General features: G+C 45.2%; 1 protein-coding gene across 2 annotated transcripts in view; it reads left to right on the forward strand.

The window, feature by feature from the left end:
* The first annotated feature begins 4,814 nt into the window (after nucleotides 1-4,814).
* Nucleotides 4,815-13,026, forward strand: part of STARD13 (StAR related lipid transfer domain containing 13) — a 242,495-nt gene continuing 234,283 nt past the window's right edge. For both annotated transcript variants that reach the window (XM_083498861.1, XM_083498862.1), the window contains exon 1: nucleotides 4,815-4,934. The gene's annotated coding sequence lies outside the window, so the exon portion shown is untranslated. The remainder of the gene's footprint in view (nucleotides 4,935-13,026) is intronic.

The following is a 13,026-nucleotide window of genomic DNA, read 5'->3' on the forward strand; positions in this document are numbered from 1 at the left end:
AAGAGCCGGTTACGGTGCTCCGACCGATGGGCAGGCTCTTCCCCGGTCTCAACTCTTGGGCCCCCAACTCTCAGCCTGGCGCCCCTGAGAGCCCAGCACCCTGGTGCCCCACACCCCTAGTGCCTATGGGTAAGATGGCCCTGGCTATGAAGCTCTGGTTGTCTAGCTAAAGTCCTCTCAGAGCACAGTATGTGCAATTCTTCAAGTTGTTGTGTGTTTTATAAATCTTTCGCCCCTAGGAAACTCAGGTATATAATTTCATGTAGTGAAATTTGGAAGTCTGAATTACACACACGCAAACATGCACTACATTCAACAGACCCTGCATCTAAATGGGCTGCTTCCCTCTTATCTGAATGCCTATATCGACCTGTCCACTGAGCTGAATCTACAACTCTCTGCAGGAATGCAAAGCCACCTCCATAGGTGAACTTTCAGGTGTGTTAGGAAATGGTCTGATCATTAGTATAAATATTGAAAAGCATTGATATGAATTATTTAGGAAAATGTTCAAATATTAAAGGGCTCTCACTACTCAAACAAAATGTTTCAGAGTCGCTGAGAGGATGATAGAGGAGTTTCTTAGTGGGTGTTCCATTAAGTGATCTTTAAACCAAGTGAAGGTCAACATCTTTGAAACATATGGATCAATTAAAAAAAAAAATAGGCCTCATTCTGAGTGTAGAAGCTAAAGCTGATCAATAAAGGTTTTTGTCAGAATGGTTTTTGTCATAACTTCCATGAGTGTATAGATACAGCAGGTCGGCATGCGACAACAGCAACACCCCGGGAACGGCTTTGACTGGCCAGCTAAAGCAGGTGAGGGTACCTGATGGGTGTCAAACTCTTGGTGAGTCAGGGATTTCCTCTGCATGTGAAGAAAGGCTCCAGTGGATTGAGCGGATGAAACTAAGAGCAGGTCCAACAGTCAAAAAGGCAGTTATTGCACATGCTGTAGAGGAAAGTAAGGGACAGATGAGGCTCATCAACCTGGGAAGGTAGCCCATCTAAGAAAAAGAAAACTCTGCTTATAAACCTCTGCTGTCTTGTGGGATACCTTCAGGGGAAGAAAAGACTAAGGAGTAAACCCTTCACAAATATGGAGTGGAATCCCTAAGATGGCTGGATGGAGTCTTGTACGTCTCCTCAGTGGCGTAGCGTGGGTTGTCAGCACCCGGGGCAAGGCAAGTAATTTGCGCCCCCTAACCAGTGGATTTGCGCCCCTAACCCTAACCCCCAGATGTTGCGGCCAGTGCAGCCAGTGTGACCGGCCCCCCTGCACCCCCCACGCTACGCCACTCTGCAGCAGTAGCTTCAAAACCCACCTTGCCAGTTCCCAAAGGGCACCATGCACAGCAAAATCCAACGCCTTTCGTTTTTCTCATTTATTTTTATTATTACTATGTATCTTTAAAAGATAAACATTCAGCGTAACAAAGAACTTAAACCGGAAGCCTTTCTTTAGCACACACACACACCCCCTTAGGGGGATGATCCACCACTCATTTACTCGTGAGCAAGCCCGCCAAACTTGCTGACGAAACCGAAAGCCTCTTAACCCGCTGGCGAGAGGCTTAGCCGGGCCTCGCCCGCCCCCGGCTTCCTCTCGGGGGTTTTTGGGGAGCGCAGGGCGCGGCGAGGCCCGGTGGCGCGTCGGGGTGTGGAGGCTGCCCGTGCCGGCCAGGCGTCGGTGGCGGCGTCGGCGCTGCTGCAGCGGCTGCTCCTCCTGCGAGCAGTGAGTGGAGCGCAGCGGCGGCGGGGGGCGCGCGCGCGCTAGGGCGCAAGGCTGGCAGTGGCTGCAGGGAGCCTGGCGGAGGAAGGAACTTGTCCCTTCCCTCTGGACTCGCGCCCCCCCAGATGTTGCGCCCGGTGCGGCCGGCACCCTTGGCACCCCCCACGCTACGCCACTGTGTCTCCTTCTGGCAAGCCCTGAAGCCAAGCTGGTGCCAGATATATTGCTATACTTTCCTCATTGAGGCCAAGAGCTGGGTCTTGTGGTCTGGGCAGCCCAGAACCTCTATACACATTGCCCAGGCCTATGCCCTGGGGAGTTCACTTCAGTGCTGCTAAGGCAGCTTCTTCATCCCCAGAAGCACACTCCGTTGTCTCTAGAACAAATAAGGAAGCATCCAATGTTTTATTGATCTATATTTAGAAAGCAGATATAAGGCTGTTTCCTGTGTACAGAAAGCCAGCTGCCTTTGCATTTTCCCTCTATTGCCAATGGTTAATTTCTCCCACTTGGCTGTTGCAAAGCCAGCTGAGTATGGTTGTATTTGATATTGTTCCTTTCTTCCTTTTATCATCTCTTATAGGCCTTGTGGGATGCTGACTTACAGATCTGATTACAAATCTGTTCTAAATGAGAAAGTTTTTTTTATATAAGCTGTGAGTCCTTTATTTTGTGCTAAGTATACAGGTTTATATAAGAAAATGAAGCAAGGAAGTAGTTCACAGAGATTAAATGATGTGGAATAAAGCCTCCAAAAGCTGTAATTGAAAGTGACAGAAACATTAGTTTTGAAACAAGTAACATTTAATCACTCTGATTATACAGAAGCATTTTATTTTTGGTATGTTGTTTTCTTTGATAGAATTTACATTTTAATCTGTTGAGACAGCTAATCACTTTTGTCTGACTGGTGCCAGGAGCCTGTCAGAATACGTAAAAGCTAGAGCAGTGTGAAGAGGCAGGCTATTTTTCTGAAGCATGAACAACAAAATCCTAGACATGTCTGCTCAGAAGGAAGCCCCATATACAAGGGGCGTTCATTAAAGATTTCCCCTGACGTACTTCCCGTGGACTGAGACAAATGAAACTGGGCACAGTTATTAGTCCTTCTCTACATAGCTACCAGCAAGAGCCAAACACTTCTCCCATCGCTTTATGCAGCTGTGGAGACCTTGTCTGTAGAAGTTGGCAGGTTGTTTTCAGAAGCCACGACTTGACCTCAGAAATCAGCATTTTATCGTCTGGAAAAAGCTTGCCCTTCAAAAATAACTTCATGGTTGGAAAGAGGTAGAAGTCCGATGGTGTGAGGTTGGAAGAATAAGGGGGGGAGGACCAGGAAGAATTTCATAGCCACAGGACCGTGAACTGGGGTGTTATCCTGCAGGAGGCGGAAACCTTTGGTCAGCATACCACTCCTCTCAATTTTGATGGTCTTCCACAATTTCTGCAGCAGTGAAGCATAGTATGTCCCAGTACTTGTACTTTGCCAGGAAATCCATCATCACTACTCCACGCTGGTCCCAAAAGACCATGAGCATGACCTTGCCCACTGACAGTTGGATACGTGCCTATTTTGGAGGTGGTGAGGGAGAGTTCTTCCATTGTTTGGACTGGGATTTAGTCTCTGAGTCATAATGATGGACCAATGTTTTGTCCTGAATAATTAGCCTGGCGAAGAAGTCATCATGGTTTTCGTGACACCTCGCCAAAAGAGCCCGTGAGCACGTGACTCATTCCTGCTTCTGGAAAGACGTCAGCAGCCGGGGAAACCACGGAGTGGACACCTTTCCCGTGTGCAAATGGTCATGGATGATTTTTTTCTACAGATCTTGACATCTACAGCTAGTTGGCGAACGGTTATGTGGCGATTCTCCAGAATGAAGCCTGCACTTGCCGGATGGTGTCTTCATCAATGGCGGACTGTGGTCGCCCAGGAATAGGAGCTATTTGACTGAAGTCCAACCACACTTGAAGAAATGATGCCATTGCTTAACTATGTCATATTATGGGGCTTCCTCCCCATAAGTCCCTTTCATCTCATCGAACGTCTCCCATGGTGTGCGCCCTTTCAGGTACAGGAACCTGATAACCACTCTGCATTCTACTGGTTCCATTATCAGAGGTTACTCCACATTAGCACCCATAACAGAGAAACTGCTAGGAGTTCATAGCTACAAATTACGACGTTACCTTTGGAGAGATGTATCATTATACTTGTGCAATTTTATCCTCCTACAATAACCGTAAGTGGGTCAGGGGAAATCTTTAATGAGCGACCCTCGTAGTTCAATGAGGCTTACTGCTAAGTAAGCATGGGCATGATTGCTGCTTAAAGGGTGAACTTCAATTAGCTTCTGCATTAATAACATTACATGTACAGCTGCTGGGGCACCATCTCCTCGGGGCTGAGCCCTTTTGCGCCCCCCCCCCCATTTTAGTGAGGGAGCTAGGACCCCCAATGTTCAAAGGGGGGCATGGAGGAAGACAAGCACAGAACAGAGTGAGACATAGCTTCAGTGGTTGGCTCTTCCTCTTCCTGCTACGAAGGGGAAGGAGCCCCCGGGCTGCAGGAAGAGGAGGAGCCACTGCCATTGAAGCAGCGCTGCCACGGTGGCTCTGCCCCCATGAAATCTGTTAAAAGAACGGAATGAAGAAAAAAAGAAGAAAAATGGCACGGTAGGGGATTTTCTGCAGTATAGGAAAATCCAGGTTAAATGTAACAGAAGTACAGAATGGGATTTTGATGGCAATGATATCATGTGGACAGTATAAAAATACTTCCATGAAATATTTCCATGCTTGAGTTGCACCAATTCCACGATAAACTCTAGTCTGGAAACATACTAGGTTGTTTGAAAGGACATCTTTTTTGAAAGTCCTATATTGTTATCTCTTGACTTTTTTTGTTACCCATTGCCTGACTGGGCAATATAGTGCGTAGGGCTTCCCACATTGCATGTTTTTCAGAAGACAAATGTCAAGGTTAATTGAGTCACAAAGAGCATGTGCTGATAGTGACATGTGCCTCCCTGGTTTTCTCTTCGTTGGTGCAATCTGCAGGAAGGGGCTGGTTCCTTGTCTCTGCCAAACCAGTATGCAGAATAGGAGTGTCTGTGGCAGGGGCTATCTGGCTGCAAAGAAACAAAACTTCTGACAAGATTGTTGTGTTTTAAAGAAGGATCCTGAAGGTGTCACTTCTCAGGTATGAAGTTTTCCTGTTTTCTCACAGAGCTTAATAGGAAAGCTTAGCAGCTGATAACTTTTTGCTGTTTGAAAGATGTGTGCCTACCAAATGGATGGAAACTAAACTGCCTGTGAAAATCATCTTTGTTAGCTCTGTCATCTCATCTGTGGTAAATAAGTCCACCCTCCATTCTTGCCCCTTGAACAAATGCAGTTGGTCTACACTGAAATGGTCTCAGTTTCTCTGTGTCACTTTAAAATAGGTTTCTGTAAAAAGGTAGCCAGGCTGAAGTAGAATCCCAAAGGGGTTTTCTGGCAAATGCATGTCAACTTCTTGTGTTTGTCATGAGGACAATTTGGGGTGGGTAGGTGTGTGTGTGTATCAATATATGAATTTAGAGCAAACTCTGTTTTAATATGACCTTGAGAATGGTGAAGGTAGGTGTGTGTGTGTGTGTGTGTGTGTGTAGATAGGTAGGTAGGTTTGCTCTCTTGTATTGGGAAGCAAGCTAAAAGTAATGCTGTAAATCAGCTTGAAAAATTATGGCTCATCACATTTCATAATGGATCCTGTATTAATAATGATACAAAAATGGAACCAATACCTTGTTGCATTGCAGGAAGAATTGTCCATGTTGTGGAAAACACTGAAAAATGACTCATCATCTTTCCTCTCCACCCCCCCTCCCAACTCCTATCTTTTGGTTCATGAAAAGTCTGAAGTAGTTCCTGTTTTTGTATAAGCAAATCCACAGGATTAGCCTTCACAGATAGTAGTTTGGACCTTCATTGCTCACTTGCACAAGAAATGCTAATGCGCGCACACACGCACACACACGGCCTACTCTAGTTTTGTAATCTTAAGGTGTTCTAAATTATTTTTAATGTTGTATTTTAAAGTGCTGTAACCCTCCCTGAGATCTCAGGGTGAAGATTCAGCAATTTAACAATGATGATGATATAGGATGCATGTTTGGCAGTTTTCACTTTGAGAAACATCCCTTCATCATCATCACAATTGTTACTATTGTTAGTAAGAGTTATGGGGTGTTAGAGGAGGGGTAGTACCTCTGGTAGATGACATGTCATGTTCCTTTTGGGCTAGTTTGCCCACCTTTGCTTCACACCCTGCACTCAGCTCTCACCTGTGGCTCCTAGAAGCTGTCAGCATGTGACAGTGGCCACACGCTGGGAATGGCTTTGACTGGCTGGCTGAACCAGGTGAGAGTAGCCGTTGGGTCCCAAACCTTCAGTGAATTAGAGACTTCCCCTGAATGCAAAAATTGGCTCCAGCTGATTCAATGGATAAGACCAGTAGTGAACCCAACCATCCTGAAGGCGGCTACTGCACAAGCTGTAAAGGGGCAGGTGGGGCTCATCAACCTGGGAAGGTAGCCCATCTAGAGAAGGATAACTCTGGTCCTAAACCTCTGCTGCCTTGTGGCTATACTCATTCATGAGAAAGACCTCAGGAGTAAACCCTGAGGAAATTTCTGTACCCGATGCTTTGCAGGACATCTCCGGGAGAAGAAAACGCTAAGGAGTAAACCCTACACAAATTCAGAGTAGAGTCCCTAAGACAGTTGGATGGTGCCTTGTACGCCTCCTTCCAGCAACTTCCAAAAGGTGGATCTTGTTGTCTTGGCAGCCCAATAACTTCATACACACTTCCCAGGCTTGCTTCTTGGAGAGGTCAGTTATCACAGCAAAACAACAACATGAGAGGCAGCAGGCACTGTGATTCTCCAGCTGTTTGACTTCACTCCTGAGGCGCACTCCATCAGCTCTCAAGACAGACGGATACCAACAGGATTGTTAGCGGAGACATGCGAATAAAACACACGTAGTCCAGAGAGAAAATCCAGGAGAAAGTTTACTGAACAAGCTGAACAAAACAGTATACAACCAGAGCAGAAATCAGCAAAAGAGGCTTCTGCCTTTTTGACATGCCTTGTTGAGAGCAGGGTTAGATTCAACTTCCACAAGAAAACTCCCTCAACAGTTAGAGAGAGTATCAGAGTACATGTCACCTCAGTAAAGATCACAGACTCTCCAAGTGTCCCTATTTTCCAGGGATGTCCCTGATTTAGAGAAGCCGTCTCTGTTTCTGATTTGATCCCAGAATGTCCCACTGTTCCTTAGGATGTCCCTATTTTCATTGGAGGGTATGGAGTTATCCTACCCCTGAGCAGTCTGAAGGCAATCCTGTATAGGGAAGGTTTTTCCCCCAATGTTTAAAGTTTTATTATCTGGGAAGCTGCCCAGAGTGGCTGGGGCAAGCCAGTAAGATGTGTGGGGTATAAATAGTAAAATTATCATTATGGAATGAGACGTCCCTATTTTCATCGGAGAAATGTTGGAGGGTATGAGATCATGCCACCTTCCATGGTTGCTACTCAACACCTCCTCCTCTATCACCACCCCTTGATTGTTGACTTAGGACGTGTACACATTTCTGGCTTAAAATGCAACCAGGTCATTCTTTTTCTCAATTTGGATTGAAACTGGTTTTGGGCAAGGCACATCAAAACACAGTCATTTCATAAGAAATGGCAAGATAGGGAATGTATGGATGGTGCCCAGGGTTTACATGGAGCTGTTCATTGAGCATGCATTCCTATTTGTTATACAAAGGTTATACAATGTTGCATCAAATGATTCTTAGCTCACACTCTCCAGTGAATTTCCTGTCGCTTTCCTTATGGCAAAAAGCTGCTTGGGGTGGGTTTTTACAAATTATGAGGGCACAGATCTCTGCCCTGAGGGGCTTAAATCTAGAAACTGACACAAGAAATACTACAGAGGAAAGAAATTGGGGGGGGGGTGATAAATAGGGGAAGAATGTGTGATTAGTTAAGTGACACAAAAGCCCTGTTCAGGCATTCAAAGGTGGGGGGGGGGGGGATTAGGTGTGGTGGAAACACAGGGATGCAAGATGGCCACCGTTGCTTGCTCACTCCTGACCTTCATGCTTTAAAACAGTTAAGGTAAAGCGCATTAACTATAAACCCAGATTTTTAATATTCCATAAGATAAAATGAAAATTATAAATGAGCATACATATACGGAATGCACTTATTTATTTCACTTAGAGGCCACCATGGATTTTTAAAAAGTGTTCCTAAATTCCTAACGGCAGCTGCATTTTGACATTTAGTCTTCTTCAGAGGCCCACTAATTATTATCTGAAACCAAAAAAAATTTAAATACAGATCACGTGGGTTAGAATCTCAGATGGGCAAAGCATTCTCTTAATAGAATATAATGCAATCTTAAATTCTATATTTTGGGCCTGTCTGAGGTACTAACCATCATGATGTATATTGGTTTTTCTTTTAGATAATAATTACTGGGCTGCTGGCCTGTAAGTAAGATAAATGAGTGCTTTCCTTATATTCATTTCCTTATATTCATTTATACTGTTCATTTTCTCATATCCAGTATTAAAAACCTATGTTTATGCTGCGACCCAGAGCCTTAAGTGTTACGATATGGATGCAATGCTGCTGCAAAGTGCTAGCTTGAAAACAAAACATGATGGGAATGTTGGGACTGTCCATGGGAAACAGAGGGACAGTCAATCCACAGTGCGAAGCACCGGAATTAGCTCAGAGTGTAATATGAGCTCTTCCTTTTGTTCCTGTACAGGAAGTGCAGGAAGTGTTTCTTTCTCGACTGCTGGAGTTTGAAGAGAGCAGGCATGTTTTTTGTAACGCTGCAAAGACAGAAATAAAGGCATGTAAATACGTTTCTGTCTATCTCTTTCCCCTGCCAGGGGGGGCAGGAAAGAGGGGGTGTGTTCTTCTCACGCTGAGAAGGATCACCTATCGCGACCTCTGCCTGGATCTTGCCGGGAATGCAGACAGGGAGGTCAACAGGAGATCAAGCCGGGTGCCTGGAGAGTTGCCAGTCTCTCCTGATAAAGGCTTGATTTTCGACATTAAGATCTTCTGGAGAGTTGTTGCTCATGGTTTCACTGGTTAGTGTGATGGGCAAAGACAGAGCATTCTTAGTGGTAGTTTATGGAACTCGCAGCGAAATGAAATGGAAATCTTCCACATTAGCTATTCATGGATGATAGGTGAACACATATTTATTTGCCATGATGATGATGCTCGTTACAGCAGAGGCTCTAGTGCTGCAATTTTTACAATGAATGCACAATTTTGTTTTGTATTGCACATTGCTGTTGCAAGATGTCTTGTGGAGGAAGGGTGGGATATAAAAGCAATTTCCATTAAATAAGTAAAAATTCCTTTCTCTTTGCGCCAGCCTGGATTGCAGGACGGTCACAGAGAACTAAAGCAATTGAATACCCTGTGCAATGCCAATGCATACCTGCTGCCACTAAACACATGTAAAAGAGAACAATATCAAATCCTCTTGCATCTCTGTAGGATTTAAGATGCCATTTAAATTAACCAATCATGGAGAACACTTGGCAGAATACTATTTCCTTCTGTCATGACAAATCAAACAGCAGCCTAAGAATAATGGCCTCTATTTTGCAGCCCACAAATTGTGCATTAGGGACCTCTGGGTCTGCATATAGCTCACACTGGAATTCAAATGGCACTTCTCTGCCTTTAACTGTTTATAAATAACATTGCAGCCATTAGCACAGCATTCACACTGCTCGCCAGTTGTTCTAATTGATAATTGGTTTGAAAGAGCAAGTTGAAACATGCTGATGCAGACTGCAGCAAAGAAAGATCGGAGCAATCTTTGTCTTCCAATCTGATCAAGGAGATGGCCTTCCTGAATACAAAAGCAGTGCACAAGTTGATTAACATGATGGTTACATTTGGAATTTTAATCCAGTCATAATTACCTGCAATCTTTTGCTGTAACCACTTAAATTAGCAGCTGTGTTGTTGTTTTTCTCAATTTGGAGTGAAGACGGTTTGGGGAAAAGCCCATCAAAATGTATTATTTCATAAGAAACAACAGGATAGATGTGGATTGTGGCTAACATCGTGTGTATACCACCTCCCAAACCAGCAGTGGAAGTCCACTGGGTGGAGAGTCAGTGGAAGAGTGCAAACAGCTAAAGTCTATGGACATAGTGAACTGATGTCAACCATTGAATGGGAAAGATTAAAAGGTAAAGGGTAAAGGGACCCCTGACCATTAGGTCCAGTCATGACCGACTCTGGGGTCGCAGCGCTCATCTCGCTTTATTGGCCGAGGGAGCTGGCGTACAGCTTCCGGGTCATGGCGAACCAGAGCAGCGCACGGAAACGCCGTTTACCTTCCTGCCGGAGCGGTACCTATTTATCTACTTGCACTTTGACGTGCTTTTGAACTGCTAGGTTGCGGGGATTCGAACCGCCAACCTTCTGATTGGCAAGTCCTAGGCATTTATTTGCCTGTCCTTTCCTGTAACACAGTGGCTACTTTCACTCACCCATTTCTGAGTAATATTCAATCATATACTTGCAAATTTAGGATGTTCAATTAAGTGAATTTAGTTGTCTTGCAGTCCTGCACAAAAAACCTGCACATACACACACACCCCACCCCAAGCAGCTTTTTGCCCTAAGGAAAGTGACAGGAAATTCACTGTAGAGTGTGAGCTAAAAATCATTTGATGCAACATTGTATAACCTTTGTATAACAAATAGGAATGCATGCTCAATGAACAGTGGACATCATATAACCTCCAGGAAAACTTTGTGAAAATAAATCAATAAACAGGTCCTCCAGAACGGTCCAGCATCTGCTGGTAATCTGAGAGAATCTAGTGTGAAGGTTCTCTCCTATCTACAGGAAGAAAAAGTGACCCCCACTTATAGGAACATAGGGAGTCGAATCACAGGCCCATCTAGTTCTATATTGTCCACACTGATTGGCAGCCGTTCTTCTTACACCTACCTGAAGCTGGCAGAGAACCTGGGACTTTCTGCATAGAAAGTAGTTGCTCTGCCACTGCCCTTCCCACTCTAATGTGTTCCACTCCTAGCTTTTCCCCACTTCTTCTCAAGTCCATGCTTTGCAGCCCAATGGGCTATGTCCCCAGCCCTTCCTTGACTTGTAGCCGGAAAGTAGGACACACCAGCTTGATCTACTTCCAGGCTGCTGCTTGTCCTCACAGCTTATTTGTCCATCCTCCCCTTCAATCCCCAAGTGCCATTCTATTAGCATATGCACTTGTGTAAAGTGCAGCTGTGACTAAAAGGGGAAAGCCATGATAGTTTAGGGTTAGGGAATGCAGCCATTCCAGAATTCACACCTCAACTCTCTACATTTCCACCCCTCTCCCAAGAGACATGGCTCCTTGGCTCCCCTCCCTTGCCTCAGAGTTCCACAACATCTGAATGGTCATAGGTTCTGTATCCCCACTTGTGAAGCTGAGGTGGAAATGTCTGCTTGAGGAACCACTATCATTTCATTTCTATGACATGCTACAAGGAAGGGCAGCAGGACAGTAGGAAAGGTCCAGGTGTGTCCATCTAGCATCATGCTTAGCTGGGGTAGGGAACCTCAGACCAACAGGGCTAAATGTAGGCCTCTCAGGACTCTCCCCCAGGATACACACCCATACCCCCCACCAGCCTTGCTTCACAACCTCAAGTGTTTTTGTCTGCCTGGAGTGTGTTCTTGAACTCTGATCAAGCTTCTGGCTTTCCTGGCTAGACAGCGGTATGTAAGTGTGAAGAAATTAGCCTACTGGGAAATGAGCCATTGTGGCGTAATGGTTAGTGTTGGACTAGGACCTGGGAGACCAGGGTTTGAATCCCCACTCAGCCACAAAGCTCACTGGATGACCCTTGGCCCAGTCACTATCTCTTAGCCAAACCTACCTCACAGGATCGTTGTGAGGATGAAACTATGTACACAGGTGCTGAATTAAACCCTGTGGACGGTTCTAAGCATGAAAATCTTGGAGGCCCCTCACAATTTTTCTCATAATACGTTTTTGATCTTACCAACCAACCATTTTAATAAACCAATTTTATTACACAATCCATTGTTGCGGGGTCCCTAAAAGGCATGGAGACCTTAGTCCAGTGCCTACTCTGCCTATTTGGTAGCCTGGCACTGGTGTACACCACCTCAAGATTCCTGAAAGATTAAGGTGGTTTTTAAATGTGAGAAATAAATAAATAAAACCCACATTTGCTTTTGCCTCTGGCATCTTCCCCTCAGAAGGCTGCTCAGCCTTCAGCCTTGGGCTGGAGAAGCTTCCCCGCCCCTGGGAAGATATAGCATCTCATGTTCATCTGAAAGCCAACAATGGCAGCAGCAAACTGAGATGTCAAAGCTAAAGGGCTTTAGAACATCCCACGCTACAGCCGAAATACTGTGGCTTTCTGCCAGATGGAGTGATTTTTAAAATATTTGGCAGCTTACCCAATGTGTTTGGAGTGGACATAGCTGCTCCTTTTTCGTCCCAGCAGCTCCTGACACCCCTGCGGCAATCCGTCTCCTGGGCTGCTCTCGGTCTTCCTTGCCTCTACAGGTTAGGACATTGAAAAATGCATCATGCTATCGCCATGCTGACAGGTGTTGTAACCAAGGCTATGCCTCCCCCACCTCAGTACACACACACACACTTGACTTTTCATCCTGGACGATACCAGGAAGGAATGCACTGGCTGCCTAGACAGCTGAACTAGCAGTGATATCATCCTTCAGTACTGCAGAGATAAGGGCTTTGCTTGGGGAGGATTATTACATGATGGAATATTAGGGATGAGTCCCTTTGGGAGAGAGGCAGAAAGGAGGAAACGCTCCTGAATTCTTAGGGGAGTTCATTTGCACAGCCATGGACCTGAGGGGGAAAAGCTGCCCCTAAACTTTCAGGTCATGAAATAAAATTAAAAATGTCATCAGTGGCCCAATTCAACTTAAGAACTAGGGACACTGACTAGATTTTACCTGCCCTATCTAAAGATAATAATGCCTGGAGTGAAATACAGAGGTGGAACATCACTAATGACTTATATCATGTCTAGATTTCTGGAATGTGTTGTATGTATGGGTGCCTTTGAAAAATGTCTGGGAACTTTAATTGGCCCAGAATGCTGCAGCCAAGTTGTTAACTGGCACTGCTTATCTGAAGCATGCAACTCCCTTGCTGAAAACAGCTGATTCGTTTCCGAGCCCAG

This window comes from Podarcis liolepis (genome assembly GCF_965112155.1).
Source record: "Podarcis liolepis genome assembly, chromosome: 4".
NCBI lineage: Eukaryota > Metazoa > Chordata > Lepidosauria > Squamata > Lacertidae > Podarcis > Podarcis liolepis.